Source organism: Gorilla gorilla, chromosome 6 (genome assembly GCF_029281585.2).
Source record: "Gorilla gorilla gorilla isolate KB3781 chromosome 6, NHGRI_mGorGor1-v2.1_pri, whole genome shotgun sequence".
Lineage (NCBI taxonomy): Eukaryota > Metazoa > Chordata > Mammalia > Primates > Hominidae > Gorilla > Gorilla gorilla.
The window spans coordinates 100,073,630-100,098,870 of record NC_073230.2 but is presented as its reverse complement, the minus strand read 5'-3'; positions in this window follow the sequence as shown (position 1 = coordinate 100,098,870).

The window sequence follows — 25,241 nt, the reverse complement described above, 5'->3', positions numbered from 1 at the left end:
TAGACTTTTTAGCAGTACTGAAAGCTAGAAGGCTGTTCTGAAAATGCACAGTGAAAATGATTTCCAATCTAGAATTCTATACTATCAATCAAATGTAAACATAAAAATAAACATTTTCAGACACACAAGATGTGGAAAAAATACTCACATGCATCCTTTTCTAGGAAACTACTGTAGCATATGCTCCCCCAACACAGAGTAAACCAATAAAAGAGAATACATGGGATCCAGGAAATGGAAGATCTAGTACAAGGGAAAGGTAAAGAGAATTCCTAGGATGACGGCAAAGGAGAATATGGGAAGATAACTAGAGTGCAACTTGACCAGGCTTTGCAAGTAAGAGGTGTCTGGAAGAGATGTCTCTGTGAAGATGGAATTGTTAGGATTCCTGACATGTTGGGATATATTGAATAAAGATTTATATAACTGAGATTTTTTTAGGGATGAAGAATAATAATTACATAAAAATTAAGCCAATAAAATATTTTTTGTAGGAAAGGAAAAATATATATAGTATACTACATGGATCAGTCATAAATATCATTTACTTAATTATAATAAATATCTGCCCAAAGATCAACCTGTCATATTCTGATTTCTTAGTACATCAAAATTTTTACTACTAATGGTTTGTAAATGTTGAGCATATTTCTGTCAGCTATTTATAATATAATATGTGCATAAGTAATTACTCATCAATTATTATTATTTTTAAAGAAAGGATATCACTCTGTTGCCCAGGTTGAAGTGCGGTGGCACAATTATAGCTCTTGAAACTCCTGGGCTCAAGGGATCTCCCCACCTCAGCTTCCTGAGTGGCTAGAACTATGGGCTTGCACTATCACACCCAGTTAATTTAAGATTTTTTTTTAGAGACTGGATCTCACTGTCTTGTCCAAGTTGGTCTAGAACTGCTGGCCTCCAGTGATTATCTCACCTTGGCCTCCTCAAATGCTGGCATTACCGGCCTGAGCCGTTATAGCTGGCCAATTATTTCTTATTTTCTAAGCATTATTTTAGAGAGATCAAGTCAATGACCAAACTTTTGAGGATCTATGTTACATATTTAAGATGGAAATCATAAATGTCTATATATAATGAATAGTTGATGGTAATTAAAAATATGTTTTAAGTGGATACTCATAAATACAACAATGCATGTTTTTATTATATTCTTTGATGAAAATGATTTTTCTTTGAAAAGAGTCAGTGCACTTCCATTTTGCCTGTCAATAAGATATTGTCATTCACTATAACAGAGAGGATAAAAAATTGCAAATAATTTTCATGAAAATACTAATTAGAAGAGAAAATGACATAATGGGGTGCTGTATCAAATACTGCATTAAAGGATAGCAATCGTAAATATTTGTGGTTTGTGGATGGAGGTAATGGGGATATACTCCTAAAGTAATACAATGCTGCTGCTATAATATAACAAAGTTATTTTTCCTTTTTGTTTTTGAAACGTAGTCTTGCTCTGTTACCCAAGCTGGAGTGCAGTGGTGCAGTCGGCTCACTGCAACCTCCACCTCCTGGGTTCAAGCAATTCTCCTCTCAGCCCCCCGAGTAGCTGGGACTACAGGTGCATGCCACCATGCCTAGCTAATTTTTTTTTTGTATTTTTAGGAGAGATGGGGTTTCACCATGTTGGCCAGGCTGGTCTCGAACTCTTGACCTCTGCCTGCCTTGGCCTCCCAAAGTGCTGGGATTACAGGTGTGAGCCACTGCACCCGGCCTTTTCCTTATGTTTTCCAATCAGATCTCTTTTGGTTACCTTATTTTAAAAATGTAGTGCATTAAGGCAACATTAAAAAAAAAAAGGTGAACTTAGAGGGTCAGAATGGTATAATCCAGTTATAAATCTGAGTGGTTTGACCATTTTCATTATAGGCAGAAGACTATTGGTTAACTTTCTAAAAACAAAACCATTTCTTTCATTTTTGAAATATAAAATGCTATATTAAGCCTTTTCTCAAGCAACTATTAAGAGAGCACTTACTGGCGAATGTACAAAAACTCTATTTTTGAGTAATTATATACCTAATGCCACTTGAACTAAAGCATGTAAGAAAAATGTGTGCATTTTTCTTCATTTAAGGACTCATCTATGGTAAAAATGTATGACTTTTTTTCAAAACAAAAGCAGTGGGAAGATGGGAGAAACATGCCTTCTTTATTGCTGAAATACATATTTTCAGTGGTTATACTCTTAAGGAAATCCTAAAGCTGTAATGCATTTGGTGTTTTTTTTTTTTCCTGTAACACAATAAGAATAAAATGGCAGCTCAGCATGAGACAACTATTATACACAACATCAGATATATTTCAGGTATTTGAAAGCTGGAAATTTTCTCTACCATGGGTTATGGTTTTAGCTTTATAACTGCCTTGCTGTATGAAATTGGACAAGTCATTTAACCCTTCTTAATTTTCTTCCACCAAATCGTAAATGGCAATTATTAAACTCCATACTATTTTATCTATGCATATACTTTGCTATTCTATACAGAAATATCCCTACTAATGGTACTTCCTGCAGGTCTGTCTAAAATGCTCAGTGAGTGACCTATAATCCAGCTCTCCACTTAGTGAATGTTACTCTTACCTGTGGAGTCCCTTATTAACAACATACTGACTCTGCCCTTCAAGCTGCCTGATATTTACACTCAAACACAACTACCCTGTCTATGCTTTCCTCTTGTCAGTGTGGTCTGTAGGTGCCACATATAGGGCACTTTTAGCAACTATGTCAATCAGATCAAGTGATTCTTTTGTGGACTTTTAACCTCAAGCAGAAATATAAGTTTTCTCACATTTACCACATTTAGGACAATCCTCTTTGATTTACCACTCGGCAGGTGAGTGGCAACACATTATGGTCCTTTTGCCTTCCATTAATATTTGTAAGACTTTTTTGTATTTTTTTAAGTTCCATATATAGGGGGTACATGTGTAGGTTTGTTACATGGGTGTATTGTGTGATGCTGAAGTTTGATGTATGGATTCTGTCACCCAGGTAGTAAGCATAGTACCCAATAGGGAGATTTTCAATGCCTTCCCCGCAACAAGCCCCCCTGCATAGTCTGCAGTGTCTATTGTTCCCATGTTATGTCCATGAGTGCTCAATGTTTAGCTCATAAGTATAAGTGAGAACATGAGATATTTGGGTTTCTGTTTCTGAATTAATTCACTTAGGACGATAGCCTCCAGCTTCATCCATTTTGCTGCAAAGAATATGATATCCTTTTTTTATGGCTGTGTAATATTCTATGGTGTATATGTACAATCATGATGGCCTGTATGTATATTAAGAATTAAATAATAATATATATGCATTTATTTATGGTAGAATCATAATTTTCTAAATGAATAAGTAACTCTAATTCATGAAAAAGTTGTCATGGCTTGATTTCCTGCAAAGTCATAGGTAGATCCTGAGTTGTTACTGAAGCTAATATTATTTTACAGTTATATAGCAGGTTGTAATTTGCTCACCATTTTGCAAAACATTGGGAATGAAATTTGACCTATCAAGAAATCAAAGTATGACAGTTTGATACGTGTGTTTCTTTCTTGAGGTCTTTCAGAGGTTGCATGTATGTCAGGTAATTATCTTTTATATAGCAAAGTAAAGATTGCTTTATAAAAGCTTTTAAGTTTCTGGAAACATGAGGAAATTTTGGTTTATGTGTAAGCCTCAGTGTCTTGTCCTTAATGCTAAATTTTCATAATTTTACTCAAGTAGGAAATATCAGACATGGCTCCGGAATAGGAACATACAGACTTGTGTTAGCAATATCCTTTTTAGAAAATGCAGTTGGCGTATGTAGCACCCCCAGAAAGAAAGAAACGTTGTGAAGATGCTCTATTCTGTTCCTGACCACTCTGAGTATCAGACTGCTATCTACTGTTTTAAGGATTTAGATTTTTGCCAGAGCCAAATATCCAGATATAGCTATAGTAGGCTGGATTTTCTATCTTAGGGATTTAATAGCAGAATAAAAATAGTAATTGGGGGCCGGGTGCAATGAATGGCTCATGCCTGTAATCCCAGGACTTTGGGAGGTTGAGGCGGGCGGATCACGAGGTCAGGAGATCTAGACTATCCTAGCTAACACAGTGAAACCCTGTCTCTACTAAAAATACAAAAAATTAACCGGGCGTGGTGGCGGGTGCCTGTAGTCCCAGCTACTTGGGAGGCTGAGGAAGAAGAATGGCGTGAACCCGGGAGGCGGAGCTTGCAGTGAGCCGAGATCGTGTCACTGCACTCCAGCCTGGGCAACAGAGTGAGACTCCATCTCAAAAAAAAAAAAAAAAAAAAAAGTAATTGGGAATGAGCATGTATTTAGGAATAAAACTATAAATTTTTTAGTATTCATTGATACATGTGTAAACATATATAAAATCTATGAATATAATGGAATGATTTCTGACATCAATACCTAGTTATCTTCTTATCTTTCAAATATGGTACTTCCAGGGCAGTAAACTCACGTTGTATTTAGATGGCACATCTTGCATTATTCTGTTCTCTTCATTCCACTTATATGTATCCCATGTCATTTTTTGTACTACATTTTGATACTTGGATAGTCATTATTTGTATTATTAGTTGCCCCAAATTTTCAATCTTTACATCAACAAGTACTCAAAGTGGAGTCTAATACTGTAGCTTAGGTAAGTTCTGCAGTGATTTTGCTTCTTGCTAATATGCTCTACAAAATGCTGGCTCCCTGGTTTGTCTATTAATCCCAGCACTGACTTCTGTCTGTTAGGCTCTGCAACTTTCATTTGATCTTGAATGTATGTTCTTGTGTTGGCTTTTGATACATAGATGTGACCAGGAAGACCCTTTTCTTGGGAAGAATCCCTTTTGAGTTGGAATTTTAGCTGAGGAATAGATGCAAAGGGCCATATTGCTTCCTAAATAATAATATTAAAAATGACCAATATTTTCTGCTTATCATACTACTTACTGTTTACCAAGCGTTCATTTCTCACCTGGGTTTAGGCACTGGTAAGAACAGTAAAAATTCTGGTCCAAAAAATGTAATAAACATTTCTTAAATTCCATTTGGGTACTAAACACTATTCTGGGTCTTCCAACTTTTATTATCTTCCAGTCCTCAAAACAAACCTGGCTGATAGATAGTACTGTTATCTGTAAGATTAATAAACTACTTCTCAGACAGACAATGTGAACTTCCCAAGGTCATTCAGCTGGTAAATGGCTGCATTCAGGTGTCTTGACTGCCGCTTCAATGATTCATAATCGATATGGTTTGGCTGTGTCCCCACCCAAATCTCATCTTGAATTGTAGCTCCGGTAATTCTCAAATGTGGGAGGGACCCAGTGGGAGGTAATTCAGACATGGGGGTGGGTCTTTCCCATGCTGTTCTTGTGGTGGTGAATAAGTCTTACGAGATCTGACGGTTTTATAAAGGGAAGTTTCCTTGTACATGGTCTCTTGCCCACTGCCATGTAAGATGTGACTCTGCTCCTCTTTTGCCTTCCACCACGATTGTGAGGCCTCCCCAGCAATGTGAAAATGTGAGTCAGTTAAACCTCTTTCCTTTACAAATTACCCAGTCTTGGGTATGCCTTTATTAGCAGTGTCAGAACAGACAAATACAATCATTTTGCAAAATTTGAGACCTTTTAAAATGGCACAGAATAGGGCTCATCTCAGTGAATATTCTATGTGCACTTAAAAAGAATGTAAACTTTGCAGGGTAAGTTAGGTGTTGTAACCTATACATAAAAATTATGCTAAAGTGGTTGATAGTGTTTTTCAGACTATGAATTTAATTTTATTATAATATCAGTTGCTGAGAGAGGGGTGGTAAAATTACTATGATTGTGGAATTATATATTTCTCCCTTGAGTTTTGTTTCTTTTGACTTCATGTATTTTGAAGCTCTGTTGTTAGGCACATACATATTTATGATCATTATGTCTTCCTGATAAATTGACCTGACCAGTGTTATGAAATGTGCCACTTTACTGCTGGTAATACTCCAGCTTGTAGTCTATTTTTTCTGATATTTGTATAACCACACAAGCTTTCTTACCCTTCCTATTTGCTTATTTACCTTCAGCCTAGTTGTATTTTTATACTAAAATATGTCTCTTCTAGCTAATATATACTTGGGTTTTGCTCTCTTTTTTAACCCATTTTTGATAATATCTGTCTTAAAATTGGCATGTTTAGTTTGTTAACAATTAATTATTGCTGAAAGGATTGACTTTGGGCTTCCATACCAGTTTTTTATTTGGTTCTGTTTGTCCCATCTGTTTTTGTTCCTTTGTTTATTTCCTGCCATCTCTTGGATTGCTCTAGTAATTTTTGCATATGATTTTAATGTAACTATTGACTTTTTAGCTATATCTCTTGCACTCTTTTTTTTGTGCTTTTTCTACAAATTACCATAAGCACCTACTTAGAAACAGCATTTGTCACTTAATGTAATGGGCAATAAACTTGCAACTATATAGATCTGATTCTTCTTCCTGTAATCCTCTGTGCTAGGCTGTCATATTTATTACATTTACATACATTTTACAACCTCACAGGATGATGCTATAATATTTTCTTTAAAATGTCCTATGGATTTTAATGAAATTAAAAGGAAATGTAGCTTTTTATATTTGGCTCCCCACTTTTTATAAAAACATTTTTAAGGCTTTTTATTTCTTCCTAAAGATCCAGGTTTTTATATGGTATATCTTAAGCCTGTGGAACCCCCTTTATCATTTATTTTTATTTTTGCCCACTCATATACTCATATTTCTTATTTTTATTGTTTCTGGGCCATCGGCTTTAAGTGTATAGTTTTTCTGTAAACAACAGACATCTGCATTTACTTTTTAATCTAATTTGAGACTTTAAAAATAATTTCAGCTTTTATTTTAGATTCAGGTGGTACATGTACAGGTTTGTTACATGGGTATAGTATGTGATTCTGAGATTTGGGATATGAATGATCCCTTCGCCCAAGTAGTGAGCATAATATCCAATAGGTAGATTTCCAGCCCTTCCCCTCCTCTGGTAGTCCTCAGTGTCTATTGTTCTCATCTTTATGTTCACATGTACCCAATGGCTAGCTACCACTTATAAGTGAGAACATGCAATATTTGGTTTTTTTTGTTTGTTTGTTTCTCCACCTAGCATAATAACCTCCAGCTGCATCCATGTTGCTGCAAAGGATGTGATTTTATTCCTTGTTATGGGTGTATAGTATTGCTTAGTGTTCTATGTACCACATATTTAAAATCCAATGGCCTGTTGATGGGCACCTAGGTTGCTTCCATGTCTTTGCTATTGCAAATGATGCTGCAGTAAACATATGAGTACCTATTGTCTTTTGGTAGAATGATTTACTTTTTATATACCCAGTAATGGGATTGCTGGGTCAATTGGTAGTTCTGTTTTAAGTTCTTTGAGAAATTTCCAAACTGCTTTCCACATCATTTGTTATAGCAGTGAATTTCTGTTGACAATGAATTCTCCTAGTTTTACTTTTAGAATAAAATATTTTTAGTTTTATTCTTAAAGAATATTTTCACCAAGTATAGAATTTTTGATTTTTTTTTTTTAGTTTCAGTACTTCAAATAATACTTTTCCACTACTTTTTGGACTTAGCCATTTCTGATGAAGAGTTATTGGCCATTCAAGTTGTTGTTCCCTTATCATTTTTCTCTGACTGCTTTCATGATTTTATCACTCAGAAATCTGACTGTGATGTGTTTAGGAATTGTTTTTTTCATATTTACTCTGCTTGGTGTTCACTGAGCTTCTTGAATATGCACATTTATTTTTTGCCAAATATGGGAAAGTTTTAGTCACTATTTGTTCAAATATTTTTGTGCTTTAAAAAATTACTTCTTCTGGAACTGCAATTATGTACATCAGCACTTTTGCTTTTGTCCAAAAGTTCTCTGAGTTACTATTCACCTTTTATCTATCTTTTTTTGTTCTGTCTTCATATTAGGTAACTTGTATTGATCCATTTTAAGGCTCATTTATTTTTCTGTCGTTTCCATTCTGTTTTTAAGTAAATTCAATTTAAGAAATCTCAGATATTGTCCTTTTCAGTTCTAAAATTTGCATTTAGGGTTTAAAAATCACTTTTTAATTATTCTCCAAGATTTTTTAAAACAATTTCTCATTGTGATACTATTTTCATTGAGAATAATTATAATAATTCTTTTAAAATCCTTGTGTGATAATTTTACTGCTTGGTTTTTCTTTTTCTTTTTTTTTTTTTTGAGACGGAGTCTCGCTCTGTCGCCCAGGCTGGAGTGCAGTGGCGCGATCTCGGCTCACTGCAAGCTCCGCCTCCCGGGTTCACGCCATTCTCCTGCCTCAGCCTCCCGTGTAGCTGGGACTACAGGCGCCCGCCACCACGCCCGGCTAATTTTTTGTATTTTTTTTTTTAGTAGAGACGGGGTTTCACTGTGTTAGCCAGGATGGTCTCGATCTCCTGACCTCGTGATCCGCCCGCCTCGGCCTCCCAAAGTGCTGGGATTACAGGCGTGAGCCACCGCGCCCGGCCGGTTTTTCTTGTGATATGTCTCAGTTGATTGTATTTTCTCTTGATCTGGGCTAGACATTTCTGATTCTTCATGTGTCAAGTAATTTAGAATTGTGTCTGGGGCATTGTGAATGTTATAGAGACTGAATTTGGCTGTATTTCTCTGAAGTATGTTGATATAATTAATTGGTTGGAGTCAAATGGTAAACTCTGCCTCTTAACTGGCAGCTCAGATCTCGGTTCAGTTTTTTCATCATTAACCTATACTGCTCTGAGTTTGCCTAGTGCATTTGTAGTTTTAGGGGTCAAATACATGGACAGGGTTTCTGAGGATAATTTGGGGCTCAAATCTGTGCCTTTTCATTTCCCTGATTCCTCCCCTATTTATGAATATCTATAATTTACCTGAACTTTTCTCTGATTTTCTAGGATAGAAAGACTGTGGATTTTTCTGATGTAATTTTAGCAAATTTTATGTTTCCAACTTCAGTTTGCCCATAGGGGAAAAGCCATAAAAACTGAAAATGCACTCCATTCTAGTCCCTTTTGGCCCTGTAGAATCTTAGCCTTACTGGAAGCCTTATTTTGCATTATTGTCTAAACTGTTGTGGGCTTTAAAAAATATTTTAATATCATAACTTAGAGTTTCACAATATCATAATTTCATTTTATATTCAAATACAAACTATTTCATGATGATTAAATCTTTCCAAAGATTCCTTTAGACACTTTCCCAAATTGAATTTTTGTAAAATTATACTCAAGTACTGATAGAGTGATTTCACAAGTACCAAAATAAAATATTTTTTCATTTTGGGCATTTAAATTAACTAAATGTATTATCAAACTCTATTAGAATGCTAAACATTATGAAGCAAGCTTAAAGTTTATAAAGCAGCTTTTTCAGTATTCAGAAGCTTCAATGGGAATTTTGTTTCTGTGAAGACCAAAGATTTGTGATCTATTTTGGTGGTGATCATAGAAGAAAAATCAAGGGAATAAATTGTTGTGTCAAAATTACCTGTATAGGCAGTGTTTTTGATGTCATAGAGCAATCTTGGCTTCCCTTTCTTATTATAATGGTATCAGATTCTCATTGTTAAAGAATTCCTCATCCCCAGCTACTCTATTACTTTGGAATTTGTAGAAAGGTCAGTGAGTCTCAGGAGTTGTGATTACTTTTTCTAGCTGACATTTATTGATCTCATTACCTTCATGCTCATATTTCAAAAAAATTTTTTTCCTTCTGTTACCATTTCAAAGATGACAAAAATGCTGCAGTGCTCACTGTATTAGAACTGTATGTAATTAAAATTTGTACTGTGTTTCATCACAATCTCACTGTCAGAACCATAGCATGTGTTGTTTATAAATTAGATTGTTATAATTAGAACACACAATGTGCATAAAAGAAGGCTGAATTTATATGCTAACATATATTTTATATCGTTTCATGAAAATGAATGTTGTAGAATCTTTGGGAATAAAACATTTTACTAGTACTGAATGGCTCACTTGACTCTCGCCATTGCCAGTGCTTTGTCTTAAATGATTGCTTTTGCAAAATCATTTCTAAAAAAGATTCTAGAGACAAGGAATATTAAAGAGATGTGTATAAAGATGATTAAGTAAACTATACATAACCATGTTTTAATTTTCCTAAGACTGAGCCATAATTAGATAGGTTTATTATAAATATATAGATTTATAATATATATAATACTTTCAAATGTTTAAACTCACAGTTCTAGCCCAATTTTACTTGTCTACATTTAAAAGAAAAACTTTAAAAGGATGGTGAAATAGTTTTTAAAAAGGTTTATTTGCATGAGGTAGATTTAGGAACAGTTTTTCTTTTGTCTGTTTAAGCCACAATTGTACATACTGAATTCCTTCTTCCTATTTGCCAAGAGACCATCCAACCAGAAAGATTTAAAAATTCTCTCTATAAAAGTCAAGAATAGGCACAGGACATTCAGCTGTCATGATGAATCAGAAAACTAATCTATGAACCATTTGCTGGAGGTTATTTTAGATGGATTAATTTACAGAGCACCCTAGTTTACAGAGGCTAATAAATTATAGTTGATAGTTACCATCAAAACCATTATTAGATAGGTATGCCATTGTTTATGTATACATCTTAGTCCTTTGGGCCGTAGATTTGGCCCCTATTAATTCACTTCTGAGGATTATTAATTTCTTCATTCTCATTTCTAATTTGAGAGATAAAATTCAGAGAAGCATGGTTTGCCTCTCACTGGTGGTTCATCGGTTTTAAGGACCTACTGATACTCAGTAACCTAAAGTTTGTTCATATTTCTGACAAATTTGCAATCTCTCTCTTTACTTGTATTTATTTAAAGATTACTGACACATGACATTCATCAGTCTCAGGCAAACGCTAACCTCACTGCCAAACACAAAGACATAATCATTTTTGACTTCCGCATTAGGCTCAAAAAAATTCTGGATTGAAATATTCACTAACCATAATAGAATATGCTGATTCCAAGAAATAAGTGTATTCATGTGCCATTTTATAAGGTCAGCCTAATATTCCTGAAGAAAACATCCCCATGTTCTTTCTTATAAAATGACTTCTTACTATTTTTAATGACAAGCATATTTTATGATATGTGGATAATATATGTGAAGTTCAGAGATTCTCTGTGTAATTAATGAATTAATCTAGGTGGGAGATAAACTAGTTTTAAAAAGAAAATGAGTCTATTTTAATAACACTCATGTCTTCAGATATTGGTCAGAGACCAGAACTGTCTTGTCAACCCAAGACATTTTTTTTCAATAGGCATTATTATGGATAAAGCGGATTATTTGAAATCAAATCAACAAATTTACTGACTAGTACCATATGTTAGGTGCCATGCTGGCTGTAGTGGAAAATATGAAGATGCTGGCACCAAGTACTGGGCTAGTCAGTTATAGATATTATTTTATTTATTCCCAACAATGTTGAACGGGGCATTAGTTCCATTTTATAGCTGATGATACAGGCTGATGGTTAAGAAATAGTAGAGAAATTATTAGATACCAGCAATGCCAAAATGCAAAGCCCTTTTGTTTATTGTAGCATCTTCATATTTCTTTGATCATATGTATACTCTGAATGAATTATGAAAACTATGCTCCCTCTCATGCATGTTTAACTTGAAACCCAAATGTTTTTCATCACAAATAAGTTATTATAAATAATGTGCTTTTGACATATTGCAAATATTGGCATTTAAAAATTTATCTCCAGATCACTCACTTAAAAATGTCCAGTTGCATCTAAATATCGCAATGATTTGATGCTCTTCATCATTTATTTTTTAGAAAGTACACACACATATTGTTTATGTCATAGAAGCGAATGGCTGTTAAAATTTGTGTCAGCTGGGGTTCTCCAGAAAAACAGCACCAACGGGATATACAGAGAGATATATAAGAGCGCATTTATTACCGGGGTTGGCTCATATGGTTATAGAAGTCCCACAATCTTCTGTTTGCAAGCTGCAGAACCAGGAAGGCAGAGAAAGCAGAGGGAGTAATTTGGTCTGAGGAGAATGCGATTGAGGTTGGTGATGGTGTTAGAGCTGGTCTGAGTCCAAAACTCTGAGAACCAGGAGCACTGAAGTCCAAGGGCAAGAGAAAATAGATGTCTCAGATCAGGCAGAGTGATCAAATTTGCACTCTTTCTGCCTTTTTGTTTGTATACAGGCCCTTAATAAATTGAACGATGCCTGCTCACATGGGCTAGTGTGATCTTCTTTACTCATCCTACTAGTTCAAATACTGATCCCCTGTGGGAACATCCTCACAGACACACCCAGAAATAATGTTTACCCAGAGCTATATGGGAATTCCTTACCCCAGTCAAGTTGACCCATGAAGTTAACCATCACATAGTTACATGGTCAATAAAAGTAACCTTTGGTTATAACCCTTTGGTCAATAGAAACAATCCTTGCCTCTGCAATTTTTCTGTCCACTCAGTTAATATTAATACTTCTACCATTTATGCTGGTTTTTATTTGGCACACTTTTATATATTCTTATATTTTTAACATTCGTGCAGAATTTTGTTTTACATATATCTCTTCTAGACAGAATATATTTTTAAATTTTTTAAATTTTTAATTTTTGTTGGTATATAGTAGAGATATATATTTCTGAGTGTATATATTTATAGAATACATGAGATATTTGATACAGGCATTCAATGTGCAATAATCATATCAGGGTAAATGGGGTATCCATCACCTAAGGCATTTAACCTTTCTTTGTTACAAACAATCCAATTATACTCTTTTAGTTATTTGAAAATGTACAATAAATTATTGTTGACTGTAGCCACCCTGTTATGTTATCAAATACCAAATCTTATTCATTCTATCTAGCTATATTTTTGTGCGCATTAACCATCCCCATTTCCCTCTCCACCATTACCCTTCACACCCTTAGGTAACTTCATTCTGTTCTCTGTTACCATGAATTCAATTGTTTTAATTTTTAGCTTCCACAAATAAGTGATAACATTCTATGTATGTCTTTCTGTGCCTGACATAATATACACTTAATATAATGACCTCCAATTCCGTCCATGTTTTTGCAAATGATAGAATCTCATTCTTTTTTATGGCTTCATTGTAAATATGTACCACATTTTCTTTATTCATTCATCTGTTGATGGACGCTTAGGTTACTTTGAAATCTTCACTATTATGAATAATATTGCAGTAAACATGAGAGTGAAGATGTCTCTTTGATATACTGATTTCCTTTCTTTGGGGATATACCTAGCAGTGAGTTGTCTGGATTATACGGTAGCTCTATTTTAATTTTTTTGAGGATCCTCCAAACTGTTCTCCATAGTGGTTGTACTAATTTACATTACAACGTTTGAACCAGCAGTGTACAAGGGTTCACTTTTCTCCACATGCTCTCCAGCATTTTGTATTGCTTGCTTTTTGGATATAAGGCATTTTAATTGGGGTGAGATGGTATCTTATTGTAGTTTTAATTTGCATTTTTCTAGTGATCAATGATGCAGAGCACATTTTCCTATGGTTGTTTGGCATTTTTATATCATTTTTAAAGAAATATCTATTCAAATATTTTGTCCCTTTTTAATCAAGTTTGTAGATCCTTTTCCTGTAAGGTTGTTTGAACTCATATATTCTGGTTATTAATCTGTTGTCAGATGGATAGTTTGCAAATATTTTCTCCCACTCTGTGGGTTGTCACATCACTTTGCCGACTGTTTCCTTTGCAGTGCAGAAGCTTTTTAAATTGATGCGATCCTATTTGTCAATTTTTGCTTTGGTTGCCTGTACCAATGGGGTATTACTCAACAAATCTTTGCCCAGTCCCATATAATGGAGAGGTTCCTTAATGTTTTCTTTTAGTAGTTTCATAGCTTGAGGTCTTATATTTAGGTCTTTAATCCATTTTGATTTGATTTTTGTATATGTTGAGAGACAGGGGTCTAGTTTCATTCTTCTGCATATGGATATCCAGTTTTCCCAGCACCATTTATTGAAGAAACTGTCATTTCCCCAGTGTATGTTCTTGGCACCTTTGTCAAAAATGAGTTAACTGTAGATGATGGATTTGTTTCTGAGTTCTCTTTTCTGTTCTCTTTTCTGGAACAGGAAACTACTTCTAGATGAATATTGGCGCAAAAATCCTCAACAAAGTGTTTGCAAACCAAATTCAAAAATAAAATAAAAGATCAGTGGAAGAGAAAAGGAAACCCAAAAAACAAATCCATACATCTACAGTGAACATTAACCATTCTGTTGAATAATACCGTGCTGTTTTCATGTTAATACCATGCTGTTTTTGTTACTATAGCTATATAGAATAATTTGAGGTCAGGTAATGTGATTCCTCCAGTTTTGTTTTTTTTTTGTTTGTTTGTTTTGCTTTGCTTTTGCTCAAGATAGCTTTGACTATTCTGGGTCTTTTGTGGTTCCACGTAAATTTTAGGATTGTTTTTTGTATTCTGTGAAGAATGTAATTGGTATTTTAATAGGGATTGCATTGAATTTGTAGATTGCTTTGGATAGTATGGGCATTTTAACAATATTGATTATTTTAATCTGTGAACATGGTGTCCTGTTAAATTTCTTTTTTCAATGTTTTGTAGTTTTCATTGTAGAGATTTTTCACTTCTTTAGTTAATTCCCAGTTATTTTATTTTATTTGTAGCTATTGTAAATGGGATTACTTTCTTGATTTCTTTTTCAGATTGTTTGTTGTTGGCTACAGACATGCTACTGATTTGTGTATGTTGATTGTGTATCCTGCAACTTTACTGAATTAGTTTATTCTCATAGATTTTTGGTGGAGACTTTAGGTTTTTCCAAATATAAGACTATATCATCTGCAAACAAGGATAATTTTGTCTTCCTTTTGAATTTGGATACTCTTTATTTCTTTCTCTTGTCTGATTGCTCTGGCTAGGACTTCGAGAAGTATGTTGAATACCAGTGGTGAAAGTGGGCATCCTTGTCATGTTCCATATCTTAGAGGAGAGGCTTTCAGTTTTTCCCTATTTAGTATGATACTAGCCGTGGGTCTGTTGTATATGGATTTTATTGTGTTAGGGTATGTTTCTTCTATAGCCAATTTTTAAAGAGTTTTTATTCTGAAGCGATGTTGGATTTTATCAAATGATTTTTCAGCATCAACTGAAATGATCATATGGTTTTTGTCCTTCTTTCTGTTGATATGATGTATCACATTGATTGATTTACATATGCACATATGTTGAACCATCTTTGCATCCTAGTATAAATCCCACTTGGTTATGGTGAATGATTTTTTTTTTTTTTTGAGACGGAGTCTTGCTCTGTCACCCAGGCTGGAGTGCAGTGGCACGATCTTGGCTCACTACAAGCTCCGCCTCCCAGGTTCACACCATCCTCCTGCTTCAGCCTCCTGAGTAGCGGGGAATACAGGAGCATGCCGCCACGCCCAGCTAATTTTTTGTATTTTTAGTAGAGACAGGTTTTCACCGTGTTAGCCAGGACGGTCTCCATCTCCTGACTTGGTGATCCGCCTGCCTCGGCCTCCCAGAGTGCTGGGATTACAGGCGTGAGCCACTGCGCCTGGCCGCATGATCTTTTTAATGTATTTTTGAATTTGGTTTGCAAATATTTTGTTGAGGATTTTTGTGCCAATATTCATCTAGAAGTAGTTGTTTTGTTCAATGTTCTTCCTTTGGTTTTGATATCAGGGTAATACTGGACTCATTAAGTGAGTTTTGAAGTATTCCCTCCTCCTTTCTTTTATAAATGCTTGGTAAAATTTGTCAGTGAAGCCATCAGGTTCTGGGCTTTTCTCTCCTGTGAGACTTTTTATTGTGGGTTTGATCTTGTTATTGGTCCATTCAGTTTTTGGATTTCTTCGTGGTTCAATCTTTGTACGTTGTTTATGTCTAGGAAATTATCCATTTCTTCTAGGTTTTCCAATTTATTGCAATATAGTTGCTCATAGAAGCCTCTAGTGATGCTTTGAATTTCTGCAGTATCAGTTGTATTATAATATCTCCTTTCTCATCTCTGATTTTATTTATTATAATCTTCAGTCTTTTTTTTAGTCTGCCTAAAAGTTTGTCAATTTTGTTTATTTTTTCAAAAAAACTTTGTTTCGTCAATCTTTTGTATTGTTTTCTTCATTTCAAATTCATTTATTTCTACTCTGATTTTTATTATTTCTTCTACTAATTTTTGGTTTGGATTGCTTTTGTTTTTCTAGTTCTTTAAGGTGCATGGTTAGGTTATTAATTTGAAGTTATTTTTCTTTTCTCATGTAGGTATTTGTAGCTATAAACTTTCCTCTTACTACTGCTTTTACTGTATCTCATAGGTTTTAGTATGTTGTGTTTCCAATATCATTGGTTTTAAGAAAATTTACAATTTTTTTCTTAATTTCTTCATTGACCCACGGGTCATTCAGGAGCATATTGTTTAACTTCCATTTGTTTTTATAATTTCCAAAATCCTTTTGTTATTGTTTTCAGGTTTTATTCCATTGCAGTCAGCAAAGATATTGGATGTAATTTCTTTTTTTTTTTTTAAATTTTTTAAGACTTACTTTGTGGCCTGACGTATGGTCTGTCCTTGAGAATGATCCATGTACTGAGGAAAGCATGTGTGCTCTGCATGCATTGATGAAATGTTCTGTAAATATCTATTAGGTCCATTTGGCCTATAGTGCAGACTAAGTCTGATGTTTCCTTGTTGATTCTCTGTCTGGATGATCTGTCTAATGCTGAAAATCAAGTGTTGAAGTTTCCAGCTATTATTGTATCGGGATCTATGTCCCTCTTTAGCTCTAACAATATTTGCTTTATATATCTGGGTGTTCTAGTGTTGGGTGCATATATATATTTACAATTGCTATATCCTCTTGCTGAATTGATTCCTTTATCATTATATAATGACTTTCTTTGTCTCTTCTTAATAGTGTTTTTAATCTATTTTGTCTGATATAAGTATAGCTACTGCTGCTCTTTTTTTTTTTTTTTTTGGTTTCCCTTGGCATGGAATATCTTTTTCCAGTCCATTATTTTCAGTCTCCGTGTGTCTTTATAGGTGAAGTGTATTTCTTTCAGGTAACGAATTGTTGGGTCTTGTGTTTGTGTCTATTCATTCATTCTATGACTTTTGATTGGAGAGTTTAGTCCATTTACATTCAATATTGTTATTGATATGTAAGGACTTACTCTTGCCATTTTGTTATTTGTTTTTTGGTTGCTTTGTGGTCTGCTTTTCCTTCTTTCATTCCTTCCTGTCTTTCTTTCAGTAAAGGTGATCTTCTCTGGTTGTATGTTTTAATTTTTTCCTTTTTACTTTTTTTTTTGCATCTGTTGTTTGATTTTTTATTTGAAGTTACCATGGGGTTTGCAAATAATATAAGCCATTATTTTATACTGATGACAATGAATTATTGCATGAACAAATAAACAAACTAGAAAACAAGCAAAGATACAACTAATAAAAACTCTACACTTTAACTTGGTCCCGCTGCTTTTTTAAAAAACTCTTTATTGTTTGTATTTATATTTTACTGTACTATGTGTTGAAGAATTGCTGTAGTTATTTTTTTGATAGGTTCATATTTCGGTATTTTTACTCAAGATATAAGTAGTTTGCACACTACAATTACTGTGTTATAATATTCTGTGTTTTACTGTGTACTTACTATTACCGGTGAGTTTTATGTGTTCAGATGGTTCCTTATTACTCATTAACATCATTTTCTTTCAGATTGAAGAACTCCCTTTTGCATTTCTTGTAGGACAGGTCTGGTGTTGATAATGGCCCTCAGCTTTTGTTTGGAAAAGACCTTATTTTTCTTTTACATTTCAAGGATATTTTTCCTGGATGTGCTATTCTAGGATAACAATTTTTAATCTTCAGTACTTTAAATATGTCATGCCTCTCTCCCTTCTGGCCTGTAAGGTTTCTACTGAAAAGTCTGCTGCCAGCCATATTAGAGCTCCATTGTATGTTATTTGTTTCTTTTTTCTTGCTGCTTTTAGAATCCTTTCTTTATCCTTGGGAGTTTGATTGTTAAATGTCTTGACATAGTCTTCTTTAGTTTAAATCTGCTTGTTGTTCTATAATCTTCTTGTACTTGAATGTTATATCTTTCTCTGGGTTTGGGAAGTGTTTTTTGTTGTCCCTTTGAATAAAATTTCTCTCTCTCTCTCTCTTTCTCTCTCTGTCTGCTCTTTAAGACTAATAACTCGCTGGGCGCGGTGGCTCACGCCTGTAATTCCAGCACTTTGGGAGGCCGAGGTGGGCAGATCACGAGGTCAGGAGATCAAGACCATCCTGGCTAACACAGTGAAACACCATCTCTACTAAAAATACAAAAAAAAATTAGCCGGGCGTGGCGGCATGCGTCTGTATTCCCAGCTATTCGGGAGGTTGAGGTAGGAGGATGGCGTGAACCCCAGAGGCGGAGCTTGCAGTGAGCCGAGATCGCACCACTGCACTCCAGCCTGGGCGACAGAGCGAGACTCCGTCTCAAAAAAAAAAAAAAGAACAAAAACAAAAACGAATAACTCTTGTATTTATGCTTCATTCTTTTTATCCTTTTTTCTTTTGTGTCTTCTGGCTGTATATTTTCAAATAACCTGTCTTCAAGCTCACTGATTCTTTATTCTGCTTTATTAATTCTGCTGTTAAGAGATTCTGGTGCATTCCTCAATATGTAAATTGCACTTTTCGACTTCAGAATTTCTGCTTGATTCTTCTAAATTATTTCAATCTTGTCGTTCAATTTATCTAATACCAATCTGAATTCCTTCTCTGTGTTATCTTGAATTTCTTTGAGTTTCCTTAAAACAGCTATTTTGAATTCTCTGTCTGAAAAGTCACAAATCTCTGTTTCTCCAGGAGGTTACTGGTGCCTTATTTAGTTCATTTGGTAAGGCCGTATTTTTCTTTTGGGTATTCATTAGTGTCTGGGCATCGAAGAGTTAAGCATTTATTGTAGTCTTTGCAGTCTGGGCTTGTTTGTAACTATTCTTCGTGTCAAGACTTTACAGGTATTTCAAGAAACCTGGGTGTTGTGACCTAAGTTTTTTGTCATTGCAGCCATATTTGCATGAGGGAGCACCCTAAGCCCAGTAACGCTGTGGTTCTTATAGACTCATAGAGGTACCACCTTGGTTGTCTTGGATAAGATGTGAAAGAATTCTCTGGATTACCAGGCAGAGAGTATTGCTTTCTTTTCTTACTTTCTCCCAAACAAATGGAGTCTCTCTCTGTGCTGAACTGCCGGAGCTGTGGGAGGGGTGACACAAGCACGCCTGTGGCCACCACCACTGGGAGTGTGCTGGATCAGATCTGAAGCCAACACAGCACTGGGTCTTATCCAAGGCCTGCGGTAATCACTGCCTGGTGACCACTTATGTTCACTCAAGGTACTGGGCCTCTACAATCAACAGGTGGCAAAGCCCAGCCAGGGTTGTGTCCTTCCTTTCAGGGCAGAGAGTTCCCCCAGGCCTGGACAGGTCTAGCGGTGCCATCTTGGAGCTAGTGCCTGGGGTTGGAAACCTTAGGGATCTACCTGATGCTCTAATCTACTGTGGCTCAGCTGGCGTAAAAACCTCAAGATAAAGTTCTTATGACTCCTCCCTCCCATTTCCACAAGCAGAGGCGTCTCTCCCCATGGCCACCATCACCCAAGGCTTGTGGCAAGAACTGCCCAGCTATCACTGATGTTCACTCTTCAGTCAGCTTTTAGTGAATGATTCTCTTCCTGGGACTCTCCCTTCAGGGAAGTGGGCTCCCCTCTGACCCAGGGAAGGTCCAAAAATACCATGCAAGAGCCAAGACCTGGAAATGGGGACCCCAAGAACCTGTTTGATGCCTTACACCACTGTGGCTGCACTGGGTACCTAAGCTGCAAGGCAAAGTCCCCTTTACTCTTCCCTCTGTTTTTCTCAAGCAGAAGGAGTCTCTCCACATATCCACCACAGCTGGGATTGTGCTGGGTCATATCTGAAGCTACCACACCTCTAAGTCTCATCCAAGGCCCACGGTGAGTATTGCCCGACTACCACTGCTGATTATTTAAAGTCGAAGGGCTCTTCAGTCATCAGGTGATTAATCCTGCCAGGACTGGATCCTTCCCTTCAAGGCAGAGGGTTCCCTTCTGACCCAGGGTATGTCTAGAAATGTTTTCCAGGAGCAAGGGCCTGGAATGGGAGCCTCAGAACTCTGCCTGGCACCCTCTTCTACTGTGGCTGAGCTGGTGTCCAAGTTGCAAGACAAAGTCCACTTTACTGTCCCCCTCCTTTCCTCAAGCAGAGGGAAGGAGTCTCTCTCAGAGCTGTGAGCTACTTCCCTGGGGTTAGGGGAAGGGTGATGCAAGCACTTCTTTGGCCACCCCAGTTGGTGTTTCACAGGGTCATGTACCCCCCAAGTCCACTGGCTCCAAGTCCAGCACAGTACCAGGACTTTTCCAGGAATTGTAGTCTTTGTGGCCTAGACTGCCTCTCCAGTTTATTTGGGACTCAAGAGCACTTTCCCTGTGGTGGCAAGGCTTGCTAGAAGTGAGGTTCCTATTGTTGAGATGGGTGATTCCCCTCTGGCTAGGCTGTTCTAAATGCTCCCTCTGTGGACATCAGCTGAGTTCTGTCTGGTGTTGCTTTCCACCCTGACAGGGCAGCACTAACTTCCAAGGCAAAGTCCCATAATCACTACACTCTTCCTCCACTAAGTGCACAGATTCTCTCTCTACACCACATGGCTGCTGCCAGGGGATGGGGGAGGGGTAGCATTGGCAATTCAAGACGGTCTTTGCTATCTTCTTCAGTGCTTCTTTCAGTGATACGAAGCTAAAACCAGGTACTGTGATTAATCATCTGATTTCTGATTCTCATAAAGGTGCTTTTTTCTGTAGGTAGTTGTTCAATTTGGTGTTTCTGTGGGGAGAATGATTGGTGGAATCTTCAATCTAGACATCTTGCTCCACCTCCTCCTCCTATTCCTTTAATCTTTAAACCAAATCAGACAAATCAATTTTTAAATAAATTTAAATGAATCATATACATTGATATAACAGATTCCTGTTGTACTAGTTTTCAATCACTAAGTAACAAATTACTGCACACATAATGGCTTAAAACAATACCAATTTATGATCTCACTATTATGTAGTTATAAGCTCAGGAATGGAGTGACTGAATTCTCTGTTCACTGTTGAGCTGGTTATGTTTTCATTTGAAGATCAGGGTACTCCTCCAAACTCATTGACATTGTTGGCAGAGTTCAGTTCCTTAATGGGTATCTGCTAAGGTGTCACTTTCGTCTCTTTAAGGGTCCTCTAGGTCCCTTGCCACATGACCCTCTTCCTCTTCAAAGACAGCAATGGGGAACTTCCTGCATATCAAATACCCATTCTCATATTTGAAACTCTTCTTTACGAACAGAGCTCAACTACCTAGGTTAAGCCCACTGAGGATAATCTGCCCTTATTAAGGTCAGCTGTGCCAGTTATCATAACCCAATCATGGAAGAGACTATTCCATCACATTCACAAAGCCTGTCCACCATCAATGGAGGGGTTTATACAGAGGTGCACACTGAAAGGCGGGTATAATGGGAACATCTTAGAATTATGCCTAGCACAGTTGTCTTTACTTTTGTAATCTTACTTTACAATGTATTTGGGCCTCTTAATTTTTTTCTAAAGAAATTTTACTTTATAAAAAACCTTTATACTATAAAGATAGTTTGAACAGTGGTCAAGAGTATGATGATCAAGGGCATAATTTTAGAGCCATTATTTAGACTTAAATCATAGCTCTTACTACTTATGTGAAATGGGGCAAGTTATTTAACCACTCTTGCCTCAGTGTCTCATCTGTAAATGAGAATAGTATTACCTGCTCCATAGGGCTGTTTTGACGACTAAGTGAATTAATATGCACAAGACACACACAATACAGTCCAAAAGAATAACAGTTATTAAGTGTTAGCTATTAGTATTTATCTTTCACAGTTACCTGGAAGATATTAATTCTGTTTTGTAATCTACTAGATTTCAGTTATACACTGAAGCTATGTTTATCTAGCTACCCATACATGCATTTGCTATTATGGATGTCCTAGTCTTTATTAATATTCTATTGCATTAATATTAACATTTTTATTAATAGAATTAATATTAATGTTGATATTATATTTTATATCATGGCTCTATGACAGAAAAATTGAAGAAAGTGGAGGTGCCTGCAAAGTTGTCTATACAGAAAGGAGAGGCAAAGGGAATACAAACTCCTGAGATGAGAGATGGCTAGATGTGTACTGAGCAATAGCAAATTTGTCCATTTTGTGGCTGGAAGTGAACAAGGAGGGAGTGGTAACAGATGAGATCAGAGAGAGATCTTATTTGTCTAGATCATGTAGGGTCTTGTACTTTGGTTTTCTCTCAGAGGAAGCTAGAAGGACGTAATCTGTATTTTGTTTTAAAAAGAAAACAATCATTACTGTATCACACTACATTGAAACAAAGGTAAGAGAATCAGCCCAGATAGTTGAAGTGGATCATGACAGTAGCTTAGACTAGAGTAGTAGATATGGGGGTAGTTAGAATTAGATTATCTTGAACTATTAGATTCTGGATATTTGAAGAAAAAGTTGAGAGTATTTATAGTTAGTTGTATATAGTTATGAGGAAAAGCAAGAATTAAGTTATGTCTATAAATGTTTTGATCTCAGAAATCAGAAAAAAAATAGAATTGCCATTTACTGATATATAGGACTATGAGAGGAAAAGATATGGAAGAGATCAAGAGTCAGTTTTAAACATGTTGCCTCTTAGTTGCATAGCTGAAGACGTTAAGAAAACAATTTGAACATATTCATTTAGAGTTCACAAGTCAGGTTTGGCTTGGTGATGCAAGTTAGCAATTTTTCAGGAGATTGACAGTATTTGTGGTTATGAGTTTACATGAGATCTCTTAGGGAGTGAACATAGATAAAGAGGACATGAGTACAGGAAAAGAGTCCTGAGGAATATCAATGTTGCAGATAATGAAGGAAGAGAGAAAGAACGGGGACAAATGCGGGAGTTATGCCTCTGAGTAGACAATAAGTGGATGGTATCGGTGAATAGTGCATGATATCCAGTAAACTCAGGAACATCTGAGTTTAGATAGGAGAATTAACAGTTCATTCATTCCAACAGGGGAGAATACAGAGTACAGTATTTGTGTATAGAAATTTTGTCCAGCGGTATAATACAGCCAGAGAAAACATTCTAGAGTAAAATGTTGTCCTTTTAGGTATAGTACTTAGGAGAATAATTACTATTAGACTCTGATTCCTTAATCTGGAATTGGAAGGAAATACAGAGAGAAATAAAGTTCTGCACTTTGAGGGGAGAGGGCTCAGTGGTGGTTAGAGACCAAGAAGGAGGGTCCATGGAAAGAAGGGAGGGTAAGTGCTGTACCCCTGTCAAAAAATAGGAAGGCTGGGTGCACATGTCTTGTTTAGATGATACTTTAAAACTTAAACATCTTAAATATTTTCCCTATAAAAATTAATATCCAAAATGGTTTCAACATTATTATATTGCCTAACATTGTCATTTCAAACAAAACACATTTTTTATGAAAAAATATCTCATGTATTTCAAGTTTTTCATAGAAATCAGTAATAATATGCAATATTCTATGATGAATTCAAAATCCATTTTGATGGATTGAATAAAGGTATGTGAGGAAAATAGAAAAGTGAAATACATAGGCTAAATGATGTGAATATGAAGTTAGATTAGAAATTGTTAATTTTATTATTAAATACTATGGGTTATTGTGGATGAATCTACCCCATTTTTACTCCTAGATAAGAGAAATATAGTTTCCTGGGGACTATGTATGTCTTCAGAAAATATCATACTCAAATTAAAATGAAATGATTGGCACTACACATCAAACATAAATATTTATAATTAATTTTACTGATAAAAGTACAAATAATTTACTGATGATCCTGTGAGAGATTTTTGTGTGGACAGAAATATCCGAACATATTCCACTAAAGAGACTAAATAATCTCACACGAGACTCATCCAACTTAACAAGCTGTGCAAGTTTAAAAGACTCTACCTAAATATAGTAAATGTTACGTGTTTGGAAGTCTGCCTTTGTGGATATTCACTCCACCTGAACCCAAATCATGCACCATTATATAATGAAGAGAATTTTCAAAGGAAAAAAATAGAAATGGTTGATAATTTATGAAAAGAGGTGTTATTTGAATAAAATGTTATCATTCTGGGGTTAATGGTTTGGCAAAAATTAAGAATATCATTGTATTCTTTGTTGAAGAGAGTATAGAGAAAAAGACTATCATTCAATCCCGGGTAGAGTTTAAATTGACAGAATTTTTGAAAAGCAATGTGGCAATATTTATTAAAATTTTAAGTGTGTCATTGATTCAGTTCTAGGAATCTGTACAAACAAAACACTTTCACAAATGTGCAAAGATGAGTATTCATGTATATTTAGTGAAGGACATTGGAAATAGCACAAATGTTCATTAATAGGATTCATTAAATAAATTAGCATATGTCCAACTACCTCTACATAATAGTTTTAAAATATTTATTATTATTTTTTTAAAAGTACAACATATGCAGTTATGTTTTCTGTTTAAGAAACAAAAGGACAGTGGTAAACAACAGAGGGTCAATGGCAGGAGCAGTCCCTGCCTTGAATTCAGGCAATATGGACAAGAAAAGTGATACAGAATTTCAACGCATAATAAAGCCAACTAAAGGTCAGTCTGCTTTTTATTATGATGGTAAGCTGGCAGTTTAAACAATGTCAGTTATAAAATACTTCTCCCCACTGGGGTAGGTTGTTCCCATAACACTTGGGAATAGAGTGGGGAAGAGAGAGAGAGAAAGAGAGAGATGAGATTGGAACAGAGGGTGGGAGAGAGAGATTGGGAGAGGAGGGAAAGGGAGGAGGGAGAGAGAATATGAACAAGTAGTAAATTAGGGATGGCCCCATGTGTTTCAAATGTGAAATTGTAATAGAAAATATTCTTATATTTTGAATTTTTATGTGTTATGATACAGGATTTGGCCAACGGTAACCCATGGTCCCATTCTGGACAGCTGCTTGTTTTTGTAAATAGTTTTATTAAAATGCAGCAGCACT